The 24,078-nt window shown below is 37.9% G+C and overlaps 1 long non-coding RNA gene across 1 annotated transcript in view; it reads left to right on the top strand.

Moving 5' to 3' along the window:
* LOC103889811 (uncharacterized) overlaps positions 1 to 24,078 on the top strand; it is a 54,334-nt gene that overhangs the window by 1,386 nt on the left and 28,870 nt on the right. Inside the window, exons 2-5 of the long non-coding RNA XR_002913830.2 lie at positions 3,404 to 3,569; positions 4,537 to 4,676; positions 16,905 to 17,116; positions 21,765 to 21,995. This is a non-coding gene — a long non-coding RNA (uncharacterized LOC103889811). The remainder of the gene's footprint in view (positions 1 to 3,403; positions 3,570 to 4,536; positions 4,677 to 16,904; positions 17,117 to 21,764; positions 21,996 to 24,078) is intronic.

Here is a 24,078-nt window from a genome sequence, read left to right as displayed (position 1 = left end):
TATGTGTGTGTGTTTGGCCCTTTTGGTAAAGCAACTTCACATTTAGGAATTTATCATACAGGAGGGACAAGAGTCTGCTCATGTTTTCACCTGCAAGAATGTTGATTCACATGCATATTTAAATTAGTAACACAACTAAAAATCTCTCCTGAGTTCAACAATGAAAACATAGTTAATAGTATAATAATACAGATAACTAAGTGATTGTGATGAATAGATCTTTGCAGCCTATTGTTAAATGAAAAAACTCTAAAAATTATGTATAATATAAACCCATTGGTATAAATGTAAATATAGAAAGATTTTGAAATGTTATAGCCAAATATTTACAATCACCATCTCTTAATTGGTGAGATTACATGTGAGTTTTAGATTTTTCTTCTTGTTTTATTTTGGATAAGGTTATTTAAATTTTCCTCAGTAAATATATATTACTTTAGCAATAAAAATAATTTGCATTTCTGATAGTTTATAGTTTGTTTCTTCCCATGTTTCAGTTGTTATTTTGTGTTGTAACTATCACTCAGAGCCCTTTGAGACTCCAGTTATAGCAGAACAATTTTGCAACTGCTTTTCACAGTGTTAAAGTCTCTCTGGTTATTCTGCTTTATTGCTCTAATAGTTTAATGTCAACTCTTTTTCATAAGAAATATCTATCTTGGGTATTTCAATCATCTTGCAAAAAAGGAAAAGCATTTTTTTTCATGAAAGATTGAAAATAAATACTGGCTTATATAAGATCATAAACTTGTTATCTTTTTTTCTTTTTTTTGTGTGGGAAAATGTCAGAAAATTGCAATGGTAGGACTAAAGTAATAAATTAAAATATAACTAGTAGAATAATATAAAATGTTAAATATATTATTTAAAGCAGAATAACATAGTGAGAGCTACCATATAAGAAAAACTTGGATTTAAATTCTTACCTTTCATCTGATAATCATGTGATCTTAAAGTGATTACTTAACATATGAATACACCACAATAACCTCTAAAATATACAAATTTTCCTGCCTTTTTTGTAGGATGAGAATGAAACTTAAATTAGTGAAGTGTAAGGACTGATACATGGTAAGGATGCAATTACTATTACCTATACTTAAATTTTTTATTGTTCAACCAGAAAATATGTATTGCCAGATGGTAATATGTTCTATGAAGAAAATAAACTGGACAACATAATAGATAGTGAATGAGAATTAGCATTGGAAAAGATTTGAAGAGGCTGACTTAGATTACTTGAGTTCATCAGAATTTAAATATGCTCATACCTACCATCAAGTGTGATCCCACCAAGTGTCAAATACTTCCACATTGTGACAAGTAGTATTAATAACAAAAGACAATATATTACAAAGGTTTTCTATGTGCCAAACTGTAAGATTATTTGCTTTAATCCTATATTAGCACCAAAATTGAAGCATAATATTGACACCACAGACTTCTGGACAAAACCAAATGGAAAAGTCAATTTCATGGAAATGAAGAGTAGAAAGGTGACCACCAGAGGCTGAAAGGGAGGCAGAGAGAGGGAAAAGGGCGAATGCTGATCAAAGGTGTTATATTACATTTAGCCTAAAGCTGCTTCCGTAGGTATTTTAAATTTGACTTAAAGTTTCTCTGTACATTGTGAACTGTAGCCTAATTGGATATATAAACAGATTGTAACTTACTCTTGTACCTATTACCAAGTTTCAGCCAACCAAAGGCAGTCAGCTGTTCAAGCCATATTTAAATAAAGCAAATGCCATGCTGTAACCATTCCAACTGTTTCTTTAACTCACTTCTATTTACTGTACGTCTCTTTCCTCTTTCTGTCCATAAATCCTCTTGGACCACAAGGCAGTACAGAGTGGCTTTGAGTCTCCCCTGGTTCTGGTCTGCTTGATTCACAAATCATACTTTGCTAAATTAAACTCTGTCAAATTTTATTTGTCTTAAGATTTCCTTTTAATAAAGTTTCAGTTAAGCTGGAGGACAAAGGGTGATCCTTTGCACTGCATCGTGACCAAATTTAACAATAAAGTATTGTATATTTCAAAATTGCAAAAGAATAGATTTTTAATGCTTTCACCATACAAAAAATAATAGGTTGATGAGGCGAGGAATATGTTAATTAGCTTTATTAACTCTTTGGACAATGAATACATTAGTCAAAATTTTATACCCCATAAATATACACAACTATTTTTTTGTCAATTGAAAATAAGTTAATAAATATATTTCAGTTCCTACTGCTTCATTTTCATCACATTTGACATGAAATTACAAAGTGGCAAAATTTATTTTGTGGCAGTGGACTATAAGTAAGCTCTCTACCTATACCCAATTAAGCCATGGCTAAGTAAAGAGAAAGTGCACAAAGAGTTGGCCTGAAGTTTAAGACATATGAGAGTAGTCTAACAATGTTTAAACCAGCACTGAAGGAATATGAGAACATAGATTTTTTAAATTTAAATTCCATTTAATTTTTTAAATTTTAATTTTAATTTTTTAATTAAAATTTTTTATTACAAAAAAATTATGTATACATAAATATCTTCCCGATCTATATTTTCTAAAATTTAAGGTTTATTGTCCACTAGATGATGACAGAATTCTTGTCTCAAATTTAAGTTGGGGGTCAGGTTGATAGGCATGGTTCTTGGCCTAATTTTTTAATTTCTCAGAAAGTTTTTCAATGCAAGACTACCGCACTAAACTGTTACTTCTAAGTTTAAAACTTGGCTCTATAATACACTATACTAGTGTAAAAATAAAAGGTAAAGATTACACCATAAACGACAAGGAGGAGAACTTTTGCTGTAGTTGCTTCTGCATAGAATAGTTTATTTATGGTGAAACCATCCCATAGAAAAATGTGACATATGAAACTTACTCACTCTTCCAGTCTCCTTCTTTCTTCACTTTTCTTCTCTGGAGGTTGCTGTATTTGAATAGTTTATAAAGGTTAAGGGTTGAGGGTGAATGGGATGACTGGACTTCACCTCTAAAAGAAACATCCAGTGCAGTGCAGGATAGCTGTCCCATTATCTCAATGCAGTTTCTAAACTGAGGGACCTATAGTGGAGGAGGGGCTTTCTTTCTTATACGGGATCTATTTTATGTATCAAGGTGTGAATTGGGCTTGAGGTGAAAACAGTTTCACATAATATAACTCCATTAGCATTATTAATAGCCTATTACCTCCACAGCCCCTCACACACTTTTTGTAGGTTGACTATCAGTTTGAATTTCTTGGTAGGATTGTGTTTTCATCGTGCCGTACTTATCAGTATTTTAAAGGACACTTTGCCATAGCTACATATGGGTCTGTTGGTCATTCTGCAAGTAAATCTGGAATCCTTTTGGAGATTACAACATAATATACTTAAAGTACTATTTTTTTTTTCAAATTACAAAGAGACAAAAGACAAAGCCTTTTGCTTCTACTATAAATAGGGTACCTGAGTCAATTATGTCCCTCAGAAAAGCTGGAACTTCTAATTCTTCCAGTGATGGAACTCAGCATATTTCTAAGGAGCAGAGAATTCAGAAGCTCCCATGGGCCTCCCACAGCTGGAATCTCAGTAAGAAAATGAATTCCATCCCTCACATGTTTTAAAAATGCAAAAGGATGCTGACATTCTAGTTATAAAAGTTATCCAGGCTGTCAATTTTGCGACTTTAATGTATTCAGTATTCCAAGAAAATGCTTCTTGGAGTCTGGCACCTGCAAATACTGATTTCTTAAATCTATGTTTTGATGCTGTGTTACAGAAATTGTAATTGCAACAATTTCAAGCAAGTAGTTGTACTGAATGATATGTTCACTACCCTTTACATTTAGAAAGAAAATATTTCTGAGTAGGTAAATATTGCTGTTCAATCCTATTGACAGTTTGCTTTATGAATTTGAGGTGGCTTATGAAAATGTCCCTGAATTTTGAAAGTTCTTTTATAGCCTCTGGATAACTTTTACTTTCACAGAGCTTTCTACCTAAACTGCTAAGTCCATGATACAATATGTTAAAAATAAACATTAGTGAAATATTGAATTTCAAAATTATTATATATAGTTACTAAAATATTATCATTTTAAAATATAATCCTTTTGTACAACTTTTGCATTAGTTACTACATTTGCTTCTATTTATAGCTCCTAGCCATGTAAAGCTTTCTTCACACTGGTTTTTCACACAAGAATTTCTTCATTTATATTTGCTTTAAGTGACACCTTTTTTTAAAAAATTTCAAACGTTATCACTTATTGTTATATACTTATTTGTCTTCAAAGTTTCACTTCTTGGTCAAATGATGGACTGTAATTTGGTTTTATATTCATCACTAATATTTGGATTTTATCTGTCAATCTATTTATATATGTGGTTTAATCAATAAAATGCAAAAGACTGGTCATTACTCATCTTTCTAGTAGATAAGTTGAATAAATAAAAACTTAGAATCTCAGAAGTTAACTTTAGCAAATTTTCTTCAGATTCAAGAGGACATCTAATTAGAAGTTCATAACACACCCTATCAATTTTTTTTCACTAGAACAACCACAGAGGTCTCAGAAAAGAGAATATAAAAGCATACAACAAAATAAAGGACTCATAAGAGTACAGAGATCACATACACGAAGTTGAACAATGTTCGGTTTTAATTCTTCACAATTATCATTTGTAAGACTGTAGGTGAGTTTATTTTTCTAATACTGGGTTTGTCTTTTTTAAAAATGCAGATAAGTGGCTGGGTGCGGTGGCTCACACCTGTAATCCCAGCTTTTTGGGAGGCCAAGGTAGGCGGATCACGAGGTCAGGAAATAGAGATGATCCTGTCTAACATGGCGAAACCCTGTCATTACTAAAAATACAAAAAAAAAAAATTAGTGGGGCGTGGTGGTGGGCACCTGTAGTCCCAGGTACTCAGGAGGCAGAGGCAGGAGAATGGCATGAACCCAGGAGGCGGAGCTTGCAGTGAGCTGGGATCGTGCCACTGTACTTTAGCCTGGGCGACAGAGCGAGACTCCATCTCAAACAAAACAAAACAAAACAAAACCAACCAACAAACAAAAGCAGATAAGTAAATATCCACTACATTAGGCATTGTGAAGAACAAATCAAATATTATGTAAAACTTTTTTGAAACAGTGCCTAACATGTACAGCACATCAATAAATAAGGATTTTATTGATTATTTTAAATTAATCTTGCAGCAATAAAAACGAAGAGATTAGAAGACAAACTTCTATCAAATCTGGCGGTAAATTTCCTTACTTAACCACTATAATTAAAATTGAATTTACAGTTGAAAACTGATATTGCTAAATTCAGTCTTACATGTGAAAAAGCAAGTCTAACATGCTAAAGAGTGGTAAAGGGTTGCCTCTTCTGATACCTACATTATGTTTCGCTGATCCCAGTCTTACAGTTTTTATAACCCCAAATCTGAGGTGCCTTTTATTTATCTATATTTATATGTATATCTACGTACCTAGATCTATAGTATATTTTTTTTGAGGTCACCATACTACAGTTTTTCTATCTAGCATATCTCTTTCTATTTATATGCAAGACAACAGATCACATGTGGGAGATGCTTGAAGTGGAGAAGTGTGTCTCCAAGAGTGTGATATCTACAATGAATCATTTGGAAAGAGTCCTCAACCGGGTGTGGTGTCTTATGCCTGTAATCCCAGCAGTTTGGGAGGTCGATGTGGGCGGATCGCTTGTGCCTAGGAATTCAAGATCACCCTGGCCGACATGGTGAAACCCTGTTTCTACAAAAAATACAAAAATTAGCTGGGCATGGTGGCGTATACCTGTAGTCCCATCTCCTCAAGAGAGGCTGAGGTAAGAGGATCACTTGAGCTTGGAGGTTGAGGCTGCAGTGAGCCATGATTGCACCACTGCACTCCAGCATGGGGTTCAGAGTATGACCCTATCTCAAAGAAGAAAAAAAAAGAGTCTTGATGCAAAGAGCACTGATGGTGCTTTAAGTTTTGGATTTTGGATTTTCATGTACCTATTGATTTATCATAACAATCAAATTAGCCATGGAGTCAGGAGAACATTAAGCCTCAATTTGGCAGAGCTAGTCATCATCAATTGTACTAGGCAACAAAGTGTAACTGTCCTTTGGCATTAGGGCTAACAAAGAGATTCATACACACACACACACACACACACACAATATATATATATGTGTGTGTGTATATATATAGTGTATACAATATATATTGCTATATAGAGAGAGTATATAATAATACCTTTGTTAGCCCTAATCATGCCTTTTGTTAGCCCATATATATACAAAATGCTCAACAGCACTAATCATCAGGGAAATGAAAATCAAAATGAGATATCACCACACCCCGCTTAGAATGGCTATTATCAAAAAGACAAAAGATATCAAATGCTGGTGATGATGAAAAAAAGAGAACTCATCCGGGCGCGGTGGCTCAAGCCTGTAATCCCAGCACTTTGGGAGGCTGAGGCAGGCAGATCACGAGGTCTGGAGATAGAGACTATCCTGACTAACAAGGTGAAACCCCATCTCTACTAAAAATACAAAAATTAGCCGGCCATGATGGCACGCACCTATAATCCTAGCTACTTGGGAGGCTGAGGCAGGAGAATCACTCGAACCTGGGAGGCAGAGGTTGCAGTGAGCAGAGATCGCACCACTTCACTCCAGCCTGGGCGACACAGTCAGACTAAATCTCCAAAACAAAACACACACACACACACACACACACACACACACACACAAAACTACTCATCAATAAAAGGAAAATGCTTCTAATTTATTAAATACAACAGTCCAACTTAAATATATAGTAAATGCAACATAAATGACAAAGCTTTTTTAATCAAGCTTACATTGTAGTTGTTTTAATATTTTTACGTTATCTAATTATACAATTTTGAAGCCCATGCCCCTGCATGTAGCATACTGTAGATCTTATGTACATATTTCATGTATCAGCATAATGATATATATATAACATAGAATATAGAATAATGCCCAGTGCTTTTATGTACACAGGCATGTAGTTTGCATGTAATGTGCAAAGATTATTTATGTAAACTACAAATGAAAATTAGTGGCATTATTTTTTAACATGTTCTACAAAAAATAGTTCTTTTGTGTTTTGTTTTAATTTAAAAGCAGAGTAATGTCAAACCAAAAAGGTGTGTTTTTCAAATTAACAAGTATTTTCTATACATGGACAAAGAAGAATATTTGTTAATTACAATTAATTATTAATTACACAGTCAGGTTAAACATAAATGTCCTTGGTATAATAAAAATCAAACATTCCAAAATTTTACCCACATTTAAATATAGCTGTGATGAATGGAAAAAGACACAAGGTATAAACAAGATTTTTAGAGCGAGGAAGAAAACATCTAAGTTTACAGGTTTCACCCCAATAGCAAAAGGATTCTTTTTGCCAGGGTTAGCTGACACAAGCAAAAAGCAATGCAATAGCCATCAATCTGACTTGAACAAGATCTATTGTCTCTTTTGGTTGTTATATTTTAGTAGACTTTTTCAAAACTGAATTTTTCAGGAAACCTGAACATACACGTTAAATTTACATATTTTCCTCCTTGTTGTTTTCATATGTTAAAAGACTTTGACTAAGACCCCAAAAACAATTTTTCAAAAACCCTGGCTAATTTTCACTGATTTTCCAAAAATGAAAATTTTCTATCATCTTCACCCCATATTTTCTTCCAAGACAAAGGGTTTCACTAAGTGAATGAATCTAACATATATCATTTAACATTTTTATTATATCATGCCACCCAACCTCACTCATTATTCTCTTTGCATGATATAAACATTCAGCTCCCCAAAATTAAAGCCACTGCCTGAAAAATACTGTCTTTTGAGAAGTACAATTAATGAAATGTTTTTTAAATGAATATATGTCCATTTATGGAAATGGGCCTTTTCTTAGAAATAGTTTGTTGCTTGAGAAGTATTCAGGATTCTTTTGTGAATGAATTGTGCACACAGATGGAATGTGAATAAAAAAAGATAGCTGTTGATAATCATTTATATTAGAACCTGACTGCCTGAAATAATGAAGTGAATTAAGAAAATAAATTGTACAAAATACAAAATTAAAGAAGTATAAATACCCTCCATGTGTCTCTACTACTGTCAAATATAGAGGGCACCTTCCCTGAAAAACTAGCCTTAATATTCTGGTTAACTTGGGAGGTGTGCACTGAGAGAGCAGACATGGCGGGGTGGCCTATTGGCTTGATTACTGAGGTCACTTTACTCCTTACCTCTGATCTGAAGAGGTGCAAACAACTTTCTGAACATAAAATGACCAAGTATTTGGATTTTCTGCAGAGGAGAGAATTCAATCAAAATTCAGTGAATGTCTTTTTATTTCTATGATAGGTAAAGTGAAAAGTGCTAAGTTTTTAAAGACAAATTGGTTCCATTACTGGCCTTAAAAAAATGTTCACAAATCGTTGCTAGCTAAGGGCAGTCTGGAATGTAGCTAAAAATGTGATAAGTGCTTATGAATAGGTGCTGTGGGAGCACAGAAGCAACAGCAATTAATTCTGCTTCGAGTAAAGAGAAATATTTTACAAATAAACTGGGACCTAGCTAATGAGAAGAATTTTGCCAGGAAGGTAAAGGGAAGCTTTCTAAATAAGAGAAAGACAATACAGTATCATCTTTAATCATCACAGCTTGTATTATCCCCAGTTTGCAGGCCAATTTATTGAGGCTCAAAGACCTTGTTCAAGTTCCCTTTTTAAGTTACAATGAAAAATGAGATTGTAATGAAATGCTGTTGATCCCAAATATAATTTTCTCAGCACTTCTTTCTGCAGTTTCGGTTAATAATACCAAACAGACAAATGACAATAGGTATGAAAATTAAAAGACAGATTAATATACATTTATTTTCATGGAAGTGGAATGGCTCCAGAAGAGCAAAGTCACAATAGAAAACTCTGCTCTGGGTAAAACAGCAAAAAGTTTCTGAGTTCAGGAGTTAAAATTGTCTGGGATCAAAATGAAGTGGTAGAGAAAACATGGACCCTGGTTTGGAGACCATGGAAGAAACAGAAAATGCCATGATCGGTTTAGTGTTGAATGTAGAAAGAAAAGGCAGTAAAGCTACATTTCTGTAAATGTTAGAACTTACTACTAGGAAAATACGAACTCAAGAGGCAAGTTGCTAAGGAAATGAGAACAGCCAATGGATGCCACTAATACTTAACATAGCCCTTGTAAAATTCCATAATAAAATTGATAAAGAATTATAAACATTGAAAAAGAGAAAAATTATCATTCCTCTCCAGAACACAAGGGTGCCTTTCTAGAATGGCAACAAAGTGATATTTTAGCTTATAAATGAGTAAATAGGAGTCTATAATACATAAAACCACATCTGTCTGCCACAAAGTATATGTTTCACTTTCCCAGTATCCCTCCTTTTATAAGCCAATAAATTTCCTTCTTTCTTTCTCTCTTTCTCTTTAATTTTTTCCCTGGTGATCTTACTCTAACACCCTTGATACGATATATTTGTTTACCAAGAATAACTTTTATAAGAGTAAATGTGCATAAATATTTTTGGCTATATCAGTATCTGTAAAGTATGCCTATAAAGATAAAACCTATAATTCAATAATACAATTAATATTGTTTTCTTGAACTTAAATTCAATTCATAAACATAATAATTATTTTATATCTTTTAGTTGATAATTATACATTATGAAATATATGGTGTAATTAAATTATAGCAATCTCTCCAAATGGAGTTCTCTTTGAGGCCTCACATAATTAAAATCTGCTCTTAACTTTAAAAGTACCACAAAGGCCAAAATTCTTCATCCCCAGATGTAAGATTAACTGGAGATTTGTCTTCATGCACAAATATCTCTCTTATTACAACTTCTATTTTGATATTTCCTGACAATAAGAAAATATCTTTACCAGTATTCTGAGCTTAGTAGGTGTGCACTATGTGTTAGGTTCTTTATTTCTTCACTTTCACTTCTTGCACACACATTGCCTACCTTCTAGTCTATACACAGAACACCTCTTCATGTGATGACATGCATTTGAGGATGTGAACTGTAGACTTTGGTTAATAATAACGTATCAGTATTGGTGTATCAGTTGTTAAAAAAAAAAGTACCACAGTGATGCAAGATGTTAATAGAGGAAACTGGCTGGGAGTGAGAGGGTATAAGGGAACTCTTTGTATTCTCCACTCAAATTTTCTGTAAACTTAAAGTTGCTTTAAAAAGTATGTGTGTGTGTATACACACCACACACTTTATTGTATAGGTAATATATACTTTGTAATATATACTTTATTTTTTATATGTACTTTTATATATACTGATTTATATATACTAATTTGTATGTAATATATATGTGTTATATATAATATATAATTATATATGTAAATATAATGATTTTAACCCATTCTGCCAATTTACATTTAATGTGTGTGTGTGTGTGGAAATGAGAATAGAATTAAAATGGTTGCTACACAAAATCAACTCAACAAAAGAAAGACAATAATGGAGGGAAGGAGGAAATAGTTGACAAAAAGGTAAAAGACATACAGAAATCAAAGCAAAATTGAAGTTTTGTCTTTCATTATCAGTAATTATTCTAAATGCAAATGGATTGAACTCTAATCAAAAGGGAGAAATTGCCTAAATGAAAAATAGAAAACAAATATGATTACACTGTGTGCCATCTACAGACTCATTTCAAATCTAAAGACATATATAGATTGCAAGTGAATGGATGGGAAAAGACATCCCATGCACATGGTAACAAAATAAGAGTTTGAGGTCACTCTACTGTTATCAGACATAAAAGACTTTTAGTCAAAAACTGTTACAAAACACATAGAAAGACATGCTGAAAATCATACCAATTCATTAAGACAATATGACTATTTTTCAGCTTTATTGCAGTGTAATTGCCAAAGAAAACTGTACATATTTACGATGTTTTGATATATACATACACTCTGAAATGATTAAATCAAGCTAATTAACCTATTGATCACTTCACATATTTATCATGTTTTGTATTAAAAGTATTTAAGGTCTACTATCTGAGAAGTTTTCAAGTTTACAATGTATATTATTAAATATAACCACAATGCTCTTCAAGCTTATTCCTCCTCACGGGAAACTTTTATTCTTTGACGAACATCTCACCCTTTCTATCCCACTACCCACACAATTTTCTTTCAACCATATTTCTACTCCCCTTCTATGAGATTGAAGTTCTTTAAGATATTTTAATACACAAACATTCCCTAGGATAGAACATACGTTTCCAGAATAGATCATATGTTAGACACCAAACAAGTCTCAATAAACTTATTAATAAAAAGACTGAAATCATACAAGTATCTTTTCTGATTATAAGAAAACGAAAGAGGAAAACAGTAACAGAAGGAAAACTTAAACATTAACAAATACATGGAAATGAACAACTCTCTAAAACAACCAATATGTCAAAAAAGAAATAATGATGGGAATTAGAAAATAAGATGAATAAAAACAAAAAATGCAACATGCCAAAATTTAATAAATGTAGAGAAGGCAGTGCCCAGAGGAAAATTTATGTATACAAATAACTACATTAAAAAAGAAGAAAAAGTTTAAATTAATCACCAAACTTTATATCTTGAGCCACCAGAAACAAACAGAAAATTATACCTCAAAGTGGCCAAAAAACAAATAAAAAAACAAAAATAAGAATACAGTGGGGATAAAAAGAAAGAACATAAATGCAATATAAGAAACCAAAGTTGGTTCTTTGAAAATACTTTTTAAATAATTAACAAGCCTTTAGCTAGACTGACAAATCAAAAAAGACAAAAATAACTAAAATCAGAAATGAAAGTGGGGTATAGTTATTGACTTTATAAAATAAAAAGGATTATAAGAATATATTATGAATAATTGTATATCAAAAAATGGATAATCTAGATGAAATAGAAACTATCTTATAAGCACACAAATTGTCCAAACTGACTCAGAATAAATAGAGAACAACAGATCTATAATAAGAGATTGAATCAGTTATTGAAAACCTCCCAGTAAAGTCCAGGATCAAAAGATTTTACTGTGACCCTTATTAAACATTTTTAAAGTAACACTAATATTCCTGAAACGCTTACACAAAATAGAAGAGAAAACACAACCTAACTCATTCCATGAGTCCAACGTTATTCTGATACCACTGACGAGTACAAAATATTGCAGAAAGTAAAACACTCAATTAAATGGAAAGATATGTTATGTTCATTGGTAGAAAAACAATATTTTTGTGTTAATACCACCCTAAGCAAGCTCTGGCCTCATGCACTCTCTATCAAAAATTTAACAGCCATTTAGGCCTAAATTAAAAAGCTTGTCCCCAAATTCATATGGAACTGCAAAAAGCTTCAAAAACCCACAACAATTTTGAAAAAGAAAACAAATGAGGATTCATATTTCTCAATTTCAAAACTTATTACAGAGCAACAGTAATCAAAGCAGTGTGATACTGGCACAAATATTAGAAACAATATATTAACTCATTAGAATTAAAAGTCTTGAAATAAACCCTCACATATACGGACAACTGATTTTTTTTAAAAGATAGTTATGTTTCCCAGTGGGAAGGAGAACTATCCTCAACAAATAATACCAAGATAACTGGATTTCCACAAGCAAAAGATTTAAGTTGAACCCCACTTTACACCTTTTACAAAAATCAACAAATGTATCAGCTAAACCAATAAAACCCTCAGAAGAAAACCTAGGCATAAAACTTTATGTCCCTGGATAAAACAACAGATTTGTTGATATATCACCAAAAAACAAGCAACATTAGTGCAAATAGATGAATTAAGATTCATGAAAATTGAAAACTTTTGTGCATCAAATAAAATTATCAAGAAAGTGAAAATAAAACCTATTAAGGATTTAAAATATTTATACATTGTATATTTTTTGAGAGCTTAATATATTGAATAAAGTACTCTTACAGGTCAAGAACAAAATGACAAAAAAAACCCAATGAATATCAGGCAAAGGACTGTATAGACATTTTTCCATACAAGACAAACAAATGCTTAATAAGAACATGAAAATTTTCAACATCTTTAGTCATTACAGAAATGCAAATTAAAACCTCAATGAGAAACCACTCACACCTCATCTCCTAAGATGGTTATTGATAGCAATGCAGGCAGGAGGTAGACAAATCCTAGGCAGACAGGGGTGTGTCCCAGTGAAACCCAACCTTCAAGTTGAAGGCAGTTTGAAGCCTAACTTCAAGTCTTGCGTAAATCCACAGACCAGACTGAGCACCTCTATCCCCAATTGGTGCACTTTTTTTTTATTGCTCCCCACCCTTCACCTATTTTACATATACCTATCCTTCCCTAATTGTTTTTCTACACTGTCATGTGCACCTTTGAATGATGGCTTTCTTTTAGCCTCTTTTGCATACTTATAAACCAATCAGCACAGAACACTCGCCTTCTGAGCCCATAAAAGCCCTGGACCCAGCCACACTAAGGGAGAGACCACCTGACAACATTCCCTCTTCACTAAGAGCTGTTTCATCACTCAGTGAAACTTTCATCCTCTCTCCTCACCCTTCGATTGTCAGCATGAGCTCATTCTTCTTGGACTCAGAACAAGAACTTGGGACCATGCTGAACACAGGTACAAAGAAAGCAGTAACCCTGTGGCCCTCCACCCTCCACCAGCAGAAGGGGGCTGCCCCACTCCATGGAAAGCAGTGCTGGGGCTGAGCCAACCCGGGTGCCTCAGGCCAGAGCGGGGTGATGGGACTGACAGAGCTGTTAACTTGCCACTGTGCCTTGGGCTGTGGACAGTGGGACTAAAAGAGTTATTATTCATACTGTAACACCCACTCTGGGACTTCTGGGTCATGGGCTTCCCTGCTTGAGTGCCTTCATGTTCCCCTTGTCTAGATGCTAGAGTCCACCGTGGAAGTCACTTGCAACATACTTGGTCAAGCTGTAAGCCCTACATGGAACCCACTCCTGTGCCAGCACTTGAAGCAGCTGGCCAGACCCTTCACTCACTTGCTCACACACCCTCTTCATCTGGGGGCTGAGCTCATAATTATGGTGGCTGCAGGATTCATGCCAGAGTGCAAGCCAGGTGTGGCCCAGTGGCTGAGTGGTTGGGGCACCTCCTGTGGAGAATGTGGGCCAAGCAGGGGCATTGCTGGCTGGAAATCTCCAGCTGGAGGTCTCAAGCTGGCAAAATGGCTGAGAAAAATCCTGCATCATTTCAACAACTTAAAAAAATTAAAAAAACATAAAAGGAAAATATCAAGTTTGGGCAAGTCCATGAAGATACTGTGTTAGTGTTAATATAAAATGGAGAAGCCCCTATGTGGAATAGTTTAGAGGTTTTTCTTAAAAAACCTAAACACAGAATTACTATATGACTAAACAATTCCACTTCTAGTATATACCCAAAGAATTTGAAAACAGGAACTCACGCAGTTACTTGTATGCCAGTGTTGATGAGGATATGGAGAAATTGGAAACTTTGTGCACTGTGGTTGAGAATGTAAAATGGTTGCAGCCACTACAGAAAACAGTGTGCTAGTCCTCAAAATAAACAAACAAAAAAAAATTAACACATGATACAGCAATTCACTTCTGGGTATATATCTAAAATAATTTTTTTTTATTAGAGCTTTAATTTTTTCTTCCATTTATCTTTAAGCAGCTTTTTTAAATTTTTTTTTATTTTTTATTATACTTTAAGTTTTAGGGTACATGTGCACAATGTGCAGGTTAGTTACATACGTAGACATGTAGGTTCTCAAAGAGATTTATGACACTGATGTTCTTAGCAGCATTATTTACAATAGCCACAAAATTGAAATAACCCAAGTATTCAGCAACAGATAAATATATAAATATAAGGTGGTATATATAAATGATGTGTTATTTAGGCTTAAAAAGGAGTGAAACATCCTATAATATGTATGATCCTTGGAAATATTATGCTAAGTAAAATAAGCCAAACACAAAAAGAAAAATATCATATGATGCCACTCATGAAATATCTAGAACAGGCAAATTTGTAAAGACAGAAAGTAGATGAGAGGTTACCAAGGGCCATGGGATTGGAGATTGGGGGGTTTTGCTCAATGGTTATGAAGTTTCTGTTTGGGATAATGAAAACATTTTATAAACAGATAGTGGTGGTGGTTGTATAAGATTCTGAGCGCACTTAATACCACCGAATTGTATACTTAAAATGGTTGCAATGCTAATTTCATGTTATATATATTTTGCCACACAAAAAAATCACAATACATAAAGGGACTAAGAATAGATTAACATGCTATTGTTAAAAAGAGAATGGGCATTAAGCATCTGTGGTTTCAAATAATAAAAAGAAAATTTTTCCATAGATGAATTGTTTATGGGTAAGTAATGGGCAGATTAGTCTGAAAATATAAACATGGACTTGAGGGTGAAACGTCTTGAAGGTTAAATATGGTCTTCAGGGTTCAGTCAGTGAGAAGACAATGAAGGTTCTCAGGATGGAGGGTGCCAGGTTCTAACTGAGTGGGTAAGTGGCAGGTAGCTGGAAAAACACTCAAGGAATCATAGACAGTTTTGACATGGATTTACTCTCTCCCTGGGCACAAGCAAGCCATATATACGGTGTTATCAGGATAATTATACCTTTTACAGACAATAATGGCTCCAAGCCCAGCAAGAGCTAAAATTGGTGATCATCTAATGTGCCTCACATAGCATGGTTACATAATGTGTGGGGTTGTATGCCTGCACTCCAAACTTGCTGAGTTATGCTGCGTTGGAAGGCTGCTTCAGCCTACTCCTGACTAAAGCACAGCCATTCCCTTACACTCCACCCTCTAGGCTGAGGTTTTCCTCTGGGCAGGGACACGAGCCAATAGGGTGAAGCCCTGAATCCATAACCCACAACAACAATACAGACAGCAACAGCTCACTACTAGGATCCAACCTATGCAACTTATGACTATTAAGGCCTAGCACAGGTCAGAGCCTAGGGATTCCCGCCATCTCTGCAGGGAGTTGTCAGTAAGGCTCTTGACCACCTTAATCTCCCATGAGTCCCCTTGCAAGGCTACTGTTATATTCTGCCAATTGTCAGGGATAAAGGTACAACATTGTGTTCCTAAAAGTGCACAGGTACCTTCTTGGGCAGCAATTATTATGTCTAAGGCCATTCAGTTTTGCAACATAACTTTTCTGACCTGATCAACCTCATCTTTTAACAGGAGGAGGACCACTCAGGTGTAATTTAGAACCTGAGCGGTATGCTCTGCAAGAGCAGTAACTTGTGCTTCTACTATTATGGCACCTGCGCCAGGGATAGTCATTGCCAAGGGGTAGAATCGCAAAGGGGCTCATCGCACTCACAAAAACCAAGAGCATTGTACCTCCTCCCAGTTATGTGGGCATCTGGGCAACATGGGGAGGACAGTGGCAGGTGCATAAGGCCACCCTCAGGTACATCATCCAGTTCAATCCACTGGTAAGTAAGTAAGCCACCCTTTGTCCCAAAAGACCCATAAACTCCCAGGGGGCACAAAATCTATCAGGGCCTGACCTTGGTGGGGCCACTCGTTCTACCATACCTTCAGCGTGGCGACATCTGTTATGTTTACACAGGCCGCGATGGGTACCCGCCCCACAGTGGTGTTGCCCCAGTGTTACTCTATGCACTGTGGTGCCTGGGCTGGGGGTACCACATGTTTCTCAACTAGCTAGCCCCACACATCATAAATGCTGTGGGCCAGCCAGGGGGCAGGCATGCATGGGTCTTGTGGCATCCTTTGTCCAAAGCTTGTCACATTGCATTACAGGCATTGGCCATGGAACCCCAAGTCTCCAGCCATCTCCAGTTCTCTGCAGGCACTGAATGTATGTGCTAAGGCAAGCCATCTGCAGCTGCTGCTGGAAGCGAGGAACAGATCCAACAGTTGGAAACCTTGGTCACCATAGCATAGGTGTGGGGCCAATCCACAATGCAGGTGGAGCATGTTAACTTATGGATGAAATGACAGAGAAGACACAGGTACTAATGGAGATAAATCACATCCCTCAGGCAAAATACAGGCTAACCTTTCATCCCTGGATAACAATGCAGTCTCTAAGGGCTTCGCCCTGGGCAATGGTACCACACTTTCTCAGCTCCCATGGTTCCTTTAAGTCCTGTATCTATGCCAAAGTCATGGGGGAAATCATAATAAGCCACACAGACAGTACATATGTCTCCTAGAGGAGGGTTCCTTCCCTGGCTATTCCCTATAAACAGTCAACCATGGGGGCCGTGCATTGAACACCCAAGGAGTGACATGAAAGTCATACTGTAGATCCTCCCCACAGGCAGCTACAATGGCCAACCACCGGCAGCGGGGGCTTGGAGGGTCCATGGCCACAGCCAGGTTTTCTATTCCCATATCTGCAAGGGCATTGGGGCAGGCAACAACAGGTTACCATTCATCCCCATACCTGGTTGGAGGAGCCATCCTTGGTGTGTATCTAAAACTAAATGTGGGTGGCAGCCAGGTGTAACAAAGCCTCCACTGCGGATGGGCCACCTTTCCATGGCCATTCATTCAAGGTTTGGAGCACCCGGTCCAGCCTGAAACTCCAGCCCCACAAAGACAGAATGTGACATGCAAATGTAACCCATTCTTCAAGAGCCTGTTACATCACTCAATCCTACCTGCAGCTTGCGGGTTGTATAACACATAGAATCCCCACTTTTTGTCCATGTATTGTACTTATTGTTGTACCTGTTTTCCAGTAAAATGTGTTTCCCTATCATTCTCAGCAGCCAGAGGGTGAATAAGTGTTGCAGGGCCTGGATGGTGTGTTGTTGGTTGGCCACCCCTGCATTTGGCAGGGGCCCAATACTTGCCACCTGGTCAAGGCCACTCACCTTATTGTTACTTGTTGTGTAACACTGGGCACCTGCCTCCATCTAGGGTATGCCTGAGCACATGCCAGGCATTTCTGACAAGCCTTCCAAATGTCTTGTGTGGGCAGGGACAGACCCCAACGCTTATTGACCTGTTGCATCAGTTTCCCCCACTCATGTCCCAGTTTCTGCTGTAGCCACAAGGCCACATCTTGTCTAGGTACTTACTCTAACCATCAAACCTTGGCCAAGGCATCTGCCTCATCATTGCCGGGGTGGCCAAAGGCATATGGTGTGACATGTGATAAATAGTTGCCTCTTTCTGATGTCCAATTTCCCAGAAGTCTTGCCACATGGCTTGGCCCCGAATATGTTGGTGGCCGACTAGCCACTTCTGTATTTTCCAGGTAGTTAACCATAAGGCTAAGCCTCAGTAGACTGCCCAGCTGTTGGTACAGATTGCCATAGTTGTCACCTCCTGGGTGATCACCCTCCATAGGCTCTAAGTTCAGCCCATTGGCTACTTTGTCCACACCTGGTTTCAAATCATATGGTGTCACTAGTAGGTTGGGCTGCAACAGTGATACAGGCAGCAGTAGCACCCCAGCTAGACCCATCTGTGTACCATGCCCTATCAGGAATGGGGGGATGCCCTTCCTTAATGGTGAAGTCTCAGGGTCTAGGGGTGCCTCAGGCCCCATGGACTTATCTTGCATTAAGACTACTGGTCCCAAGATCTCTTGCAACTCTTCTACCAAGGGGCTTGTACTCAGCATACTCCACTACTCCAAGTAGGCGCCCCACTTTGCCAAAGTGGATGTCTGTGCCATTCCAGTCCAGGGGGTCATTACCCATGAACTCACCCATCCTGCTATTGAATAAGTCATCCACATGATGATGGCAGCCCATCCTGTCACACTCTCACAAGCCTGAAGGGTGCCAAACAGAGCTGTTTCTCTATCAAGGAATAGTGGAGGTCAGCTCTCTTCCATAGTTTCAAAAGCCTACTGGCATTCTCAAATGCTCTGTGAGCTGCCACAGGCCCCAACCAAAACCATCTGTGCTCACATGCACATCCAGCTCAGACGGGCACCTCTGGTAAACTACCCATGGAGCTTGTGCCTTCTGAAGAGCCTGCTTGCCTGCCAGGAAGTTGGTCTCAGCTGCATCATACCAATCACAGGTAGCTCTCTTCTTTGTTAACATATGAAACAGTTTTATCATTTGAACTAAATAGGGCACAAATGCCTGCCAATATCCCAGGAGGCCCACAGAAGTTTGTAGCTGCTTCACTGTGGTGGACTGGGGATATGCCTGAATCTTATCAATGATAGCCTCTGGATGGGCCTTTGTCTTACCCAACCAGATAACTCCCAAGAATTTGGCAGATAATCCAGGCCCTTGGACCTTGGATTTGTTGATGGCCCAACAACATGCTGCCAAATGTTGCTGCAAGAGGGGCGCTGCCTCTTTTAAATCTACAAGAGAAACAGAGGTTAACATAATTACCATCAATATGATGTAATAGGCAGACCGCTTCTGGACATAGCCAGGTGGCTAAATCCGTGACAACTAGACCATGACATTTCGTGGAGCTATGCACATAGCCCTGCAGCAACACTGTAAAAGTCCATTGTTGCCAGTCCCACGTGAAGGGGAACTGTTCTTGACTTTGGGGCGATGTCTATGGAGAAAAATGCACTGTCCAAGTCCACTACATAGTGGTGCTCTCCCAGTTCCTTTGTCAAATGGTCCATCAAATCCATGACTGACAGTACAGCTGCATGCAAAGGGGGTGTTACTTTATTCAGTTCCTGATAGTCCACCGTCATCCACCAAGTTTCATCAGGCTTTCTAACCGGCCACACTGGAGAACTGTAGGGGCTGTGGGTGCCACGCACTATTTGCATCTCCCCCAGCTTTTTAATTGTCTCAGTTATCTCCATATGCCAACCCAGCAAATGATATTGATTGGGGTTGTGGCAGGACCTAAGGCTAGTGATGTATATGCCCTCGCAGCACTGGCTTCACCACATGCACTCAGAGTCTGAATTCCCTGGCCATGGTTTGTAATGCCAGGTTGTGCAAGATATCCACCTGCAGAATGTATTCCAGTATTGGAGAGAAATGCACAGTATATAAATGGAGAGCCAAATGGACGATGCCAAGGAGCAGAGATACAGGTTTCACTTTCACTGACTGGCCTCCATAGTCATAAATGTAAGCAGGATTGACAGGAAACTTATCCGGGTTCCCATAAACAAGGCTGCAATCTGCACCAGCATCCACCAGTGCCAGCATCCACTGTACATTGGTGGGGGAACCACTGGATCGCTAATTCTATACGTGGCCTCCAGTCATCTGGTGTCCCCCCAAGCTGGGCACCTCAGCCAGCTCCCTAATCAAACAGAAAAAGCCTTATATTTTCACCCGGCTGCAGAAAGTAGTCACCGAGCTACAGCACCTGGGTGGGACTGGATCACACAGCAATGTCCTTTTTCCCCTTAGGCATTTTCTGGGACTGCTCCTCCAGAGACAACCGTCTCCTCAAAGTTAAGAGTACTTTATTAGGTTGCTTATCAATTTGCTCATAGTCAACCCTGGCCAAAATCAAATCTATCCACACATGTGAGTGTGTCACTCATTGGGGCCCCTTTTTCTTCCATTGTGGGGACCCCTGAAGGAGGGATATCCTCCCCTTATTTACAGTGTGGACCCCTCTGTTTCACTGACAGCCTTCTGCTTCCCCAAAAGCTGCCGTAGCAGTGGTCACTTCACGTTTGCAGCGCCATAGGTATGGGATGAGATGAGGACAGCAGCTAGGGAGCCAAAGGCACTTGGGGGTGCAGAATCCAACACGATATTCCTCATGTGGGAGGTGAAATGTTCATCATCTGGCCCCTGGTTATTCAGGTCAAACATAGCCTATCGCATACCCATCTCTGGGATGTTTTGTGCCAAATCGGCATACAACTGCCATTTACTCATGGTTTTGGGTATTTCACTGGTGTCATTCCACAGTCTGTATGGCTGCCCATAGTCACTCAGTCAGGGTGTGGTTACCTTGCCCTTGAACCAACCACCTGCTCATCTGCAACCACTGATGGAGGGAAGGGTGAGTCATGATAGAGGCCAGCTTTTCCATCTCAGAGGCAGAACAGGAGATACTATCTGCACCCTCTTCCCACAAATGAAGCACTCAGGCAAGCAGAGGTTCCCCTGGATGATGACAGCAATGCTTGCCTCATTCCCCCAACTCAGTTGGGGTACAGGCAGTATATGAGGTATGTTGCCTTACCTTGGAGAGTCCCTGAGTTTGCCTTCAGGGCCCCAATGGCTGTTCATGATCTACCTTCTGATGGACCACTGGGCAAGCACACAACGGGGGTTCTTCCTCCTTGGTATCAGACCAAGTGGGGGTGTCTGGCTGAGATGAGAGACCCAGGCCTGCATTCACAGCAGCCTCTAATTCCTTTTCCAAGCTCTGTAGCCAGGCCTGCAGGTGCCCTGCTTGCACCTGGAGGTCTCCATTCATGGCAGCTTCTATCTCTTTTTGTGAGATGTGTAGCACGGCCTCCAGGTGCCCTGCCTGTGTCTGGAGGTGTCCATTCATGGCAGCATCTATCTCTTTTTCTAAGCTGTGTAGCTAGGCCTCTAGGTGCCCTGCCTGCACCTGGAGGGCCCTGAACTGCACTGCGTCTCTCAGGGACTGGGTGTGCACTTCTTGTAACACAGTCAAAAATTCCTATTCAACTCTTCTGGCAAAAGCTCACTCCCTCTCCATGCTCTGTACTTCCAGCTGCTTCAGCACCCTCTCCATGTTTGCAGGAAACCATCTACCACCACTCAGGTTTCCACCGGAGCCCATCTGAGCAGCACAGCTGCCACCGGGTACCACAACCCATGTTGCAGTCACATGGCTGACCAAGAAGCAGCAGGGAATGAAGGCTCACTCACCTTGGGATCCTGTTCGTAATGCCAATCGTCGGTTCTAACTGAGGTCCGACGGGAGTTGGTGGGCGAGTGGCAGGTAACTTGGAAAACACTTGAAGAATTGTAGACAGTTTTCACATGGATTTACTCTCTCTATGGGCATGAGTGAGCCATATGTACAGCTTTTATTATACCTTTTACAGACAATAGTGGCTCAGAGCCAATCACAAGCTCATGTGGGTGATCACCTAATGCAGCTCACATGGCGTGGTTACATAATGTACAGGGTTATGTGCCTGCACTCAAAACCCACTGAGCCGCCACAGCCTACTCCTAATTAAAGTGCAGTCATTTTCCTTATAGAAGGTGACAAAACAATACTATATTACAAATATTTAGCCTAGTAGTAGATGGGCCATAATGGAGAAATATTGCTGGGCACAGTAAGCTGTTCGGTATGTTCACAATCATCCATATAAGATATGCAGTATTTCAGAACCATCTATGGAATAGGAAGAAAATGATAACTCCACCATATGTTAAGTTCTTTGATGAGAAATATAAGTTTGGGTTCATCTATATATACCCTAAGTAGCATAGTGATTGGGATATTTGACGTACTCTTAAAATATTAAATACTTTAAAATGTTGTATAAATGTGAGTACATATCAAATAGCTTAGATGAGTAATTTCGAGTTGGGGAGATGGAAGTATTAAAGATTCCTTTTGAGAATTTGAGCTGGAGTAGAAGGACGTCATTTACCACAGAAAGGTCCTATTGCAATTTGTCAGATTTTTCTATTGGACTGATATAATTAAATATTTCCAACCCATGCTCATACACATAAGTAAAGAAATTATTCTTTTTCTGTGCAGCTATAATTCTGACTCTAAAGGAACAATAAAAATGGCAAACAACTCTTATGTGGCTGAATTAAATTGGTAAAACCATGGAGAACCATGCTCTTCAGTGGGTCTTCTGGTAGAAGCTTATGAGACCTTAGACAAGCAGCTCTGGCTGATGCTGCAGCCTGAGGAAATATCTCCCATTATGTCCATGTGTTCATTTCACGTCTGGCTTTTGAATTGTATTCTAGGTTTATGTATCATTTTCTCATGTTTGGATCTTCCTCCCCATGAATCCTTTATAGTTGATTCCTTAATCAAGTTATACTTTTGAATTACTTTAAATTTTTACCTCTGTCCAATGTCTTACTAATTCTCTGTGGATCAGTGCTCTTAATATCAGTCCTACTTATCCTGCTCCCATCTTCAGCTCCCAGGAGCCCCCTTTCTTATGTGTCTAGTACCCCTGAGTGAAATGAGTCCAGATTTTCCACCTGGAAGTGCATTGCTCCTTATTAGAACAGGTGGTTCTTAAGATATTGTACATCTTTACTCTGCACTGTATTGATATTTAAAATTTAAGAAGTATCATCTATTTTACACATATTCTAAGATTACTACCTTTTAAAAGCAATCAATTTTTTATAAATAATCTTAATCAGGGATTAAACGGTACTAAAAAAACTTTTTGTCCTGAAATTGTGCCAGAAACTCTACTAAATATTTTAAATTGCCTATTCTAAATATATTTTTAATGTTTTATGTTATTCAAAACTCAGACTGAGAATAATTTTTTAAGTCAATTTATGGAATTAAGTAATTATCCTGACATAATTCATTGTAACATTCAGTATATTTTTCTTGCATTATATCTTAGAGTTCTTGTAAAAGAATAATGCAATTATATATATTCATATAGAAACTTGCAATTATACTCTATCACTAAATAATTACTCAACAGTTATCACTTCAATGCTTAGAACATCAAAGAAACTTTGAAATGAAGATAATACTTATGAGATCAAGTTCACAAAGTAGTTGCGTCATTTATAAGAGGGATAATTAAACACAGTTTACGAATTGGGGATGGGATCTAGATTGGGCCAAATTCTGCATCCTTTGCAGAGTTGAAAATTGATCATTTATGTCTAATGAGAAAATGAAGAGATTCTTTCACTTAGTAGGGAGAAATCCTAAGGGAAGTTGCTGCTAGACAGAACAAATTTGTCCACATACACTTTCCCATTGGAACAGTGGCTTCTAGCTTTCATCACAGTAAAATATTTTTACTCAGTTTTCACTTACTGGTCAGCTTCAGTTTCTTGTTGTGATA

The sequence above is a fragment of the Pongo abelii genome, chromosome 12 (genome assembly GCF_028885655.2).
Source record: "Pongo abelii isolate AG06213 chromosome 12, NHGRI_mPonAbe1-v2.0_pri, whole genome shotgun sequence".
Classification (NCBI taxonomy): domain Eukaryota; kingdom Metazoa; phylum Chordata; class Mammalia; order Primates; family Hominidae; genus Pongo; species Pongo abelii.
Note: the sequence above shows the minus strand (reverse complement) of the source record. Positions and strands in the feature narration are given on the sequence as shown.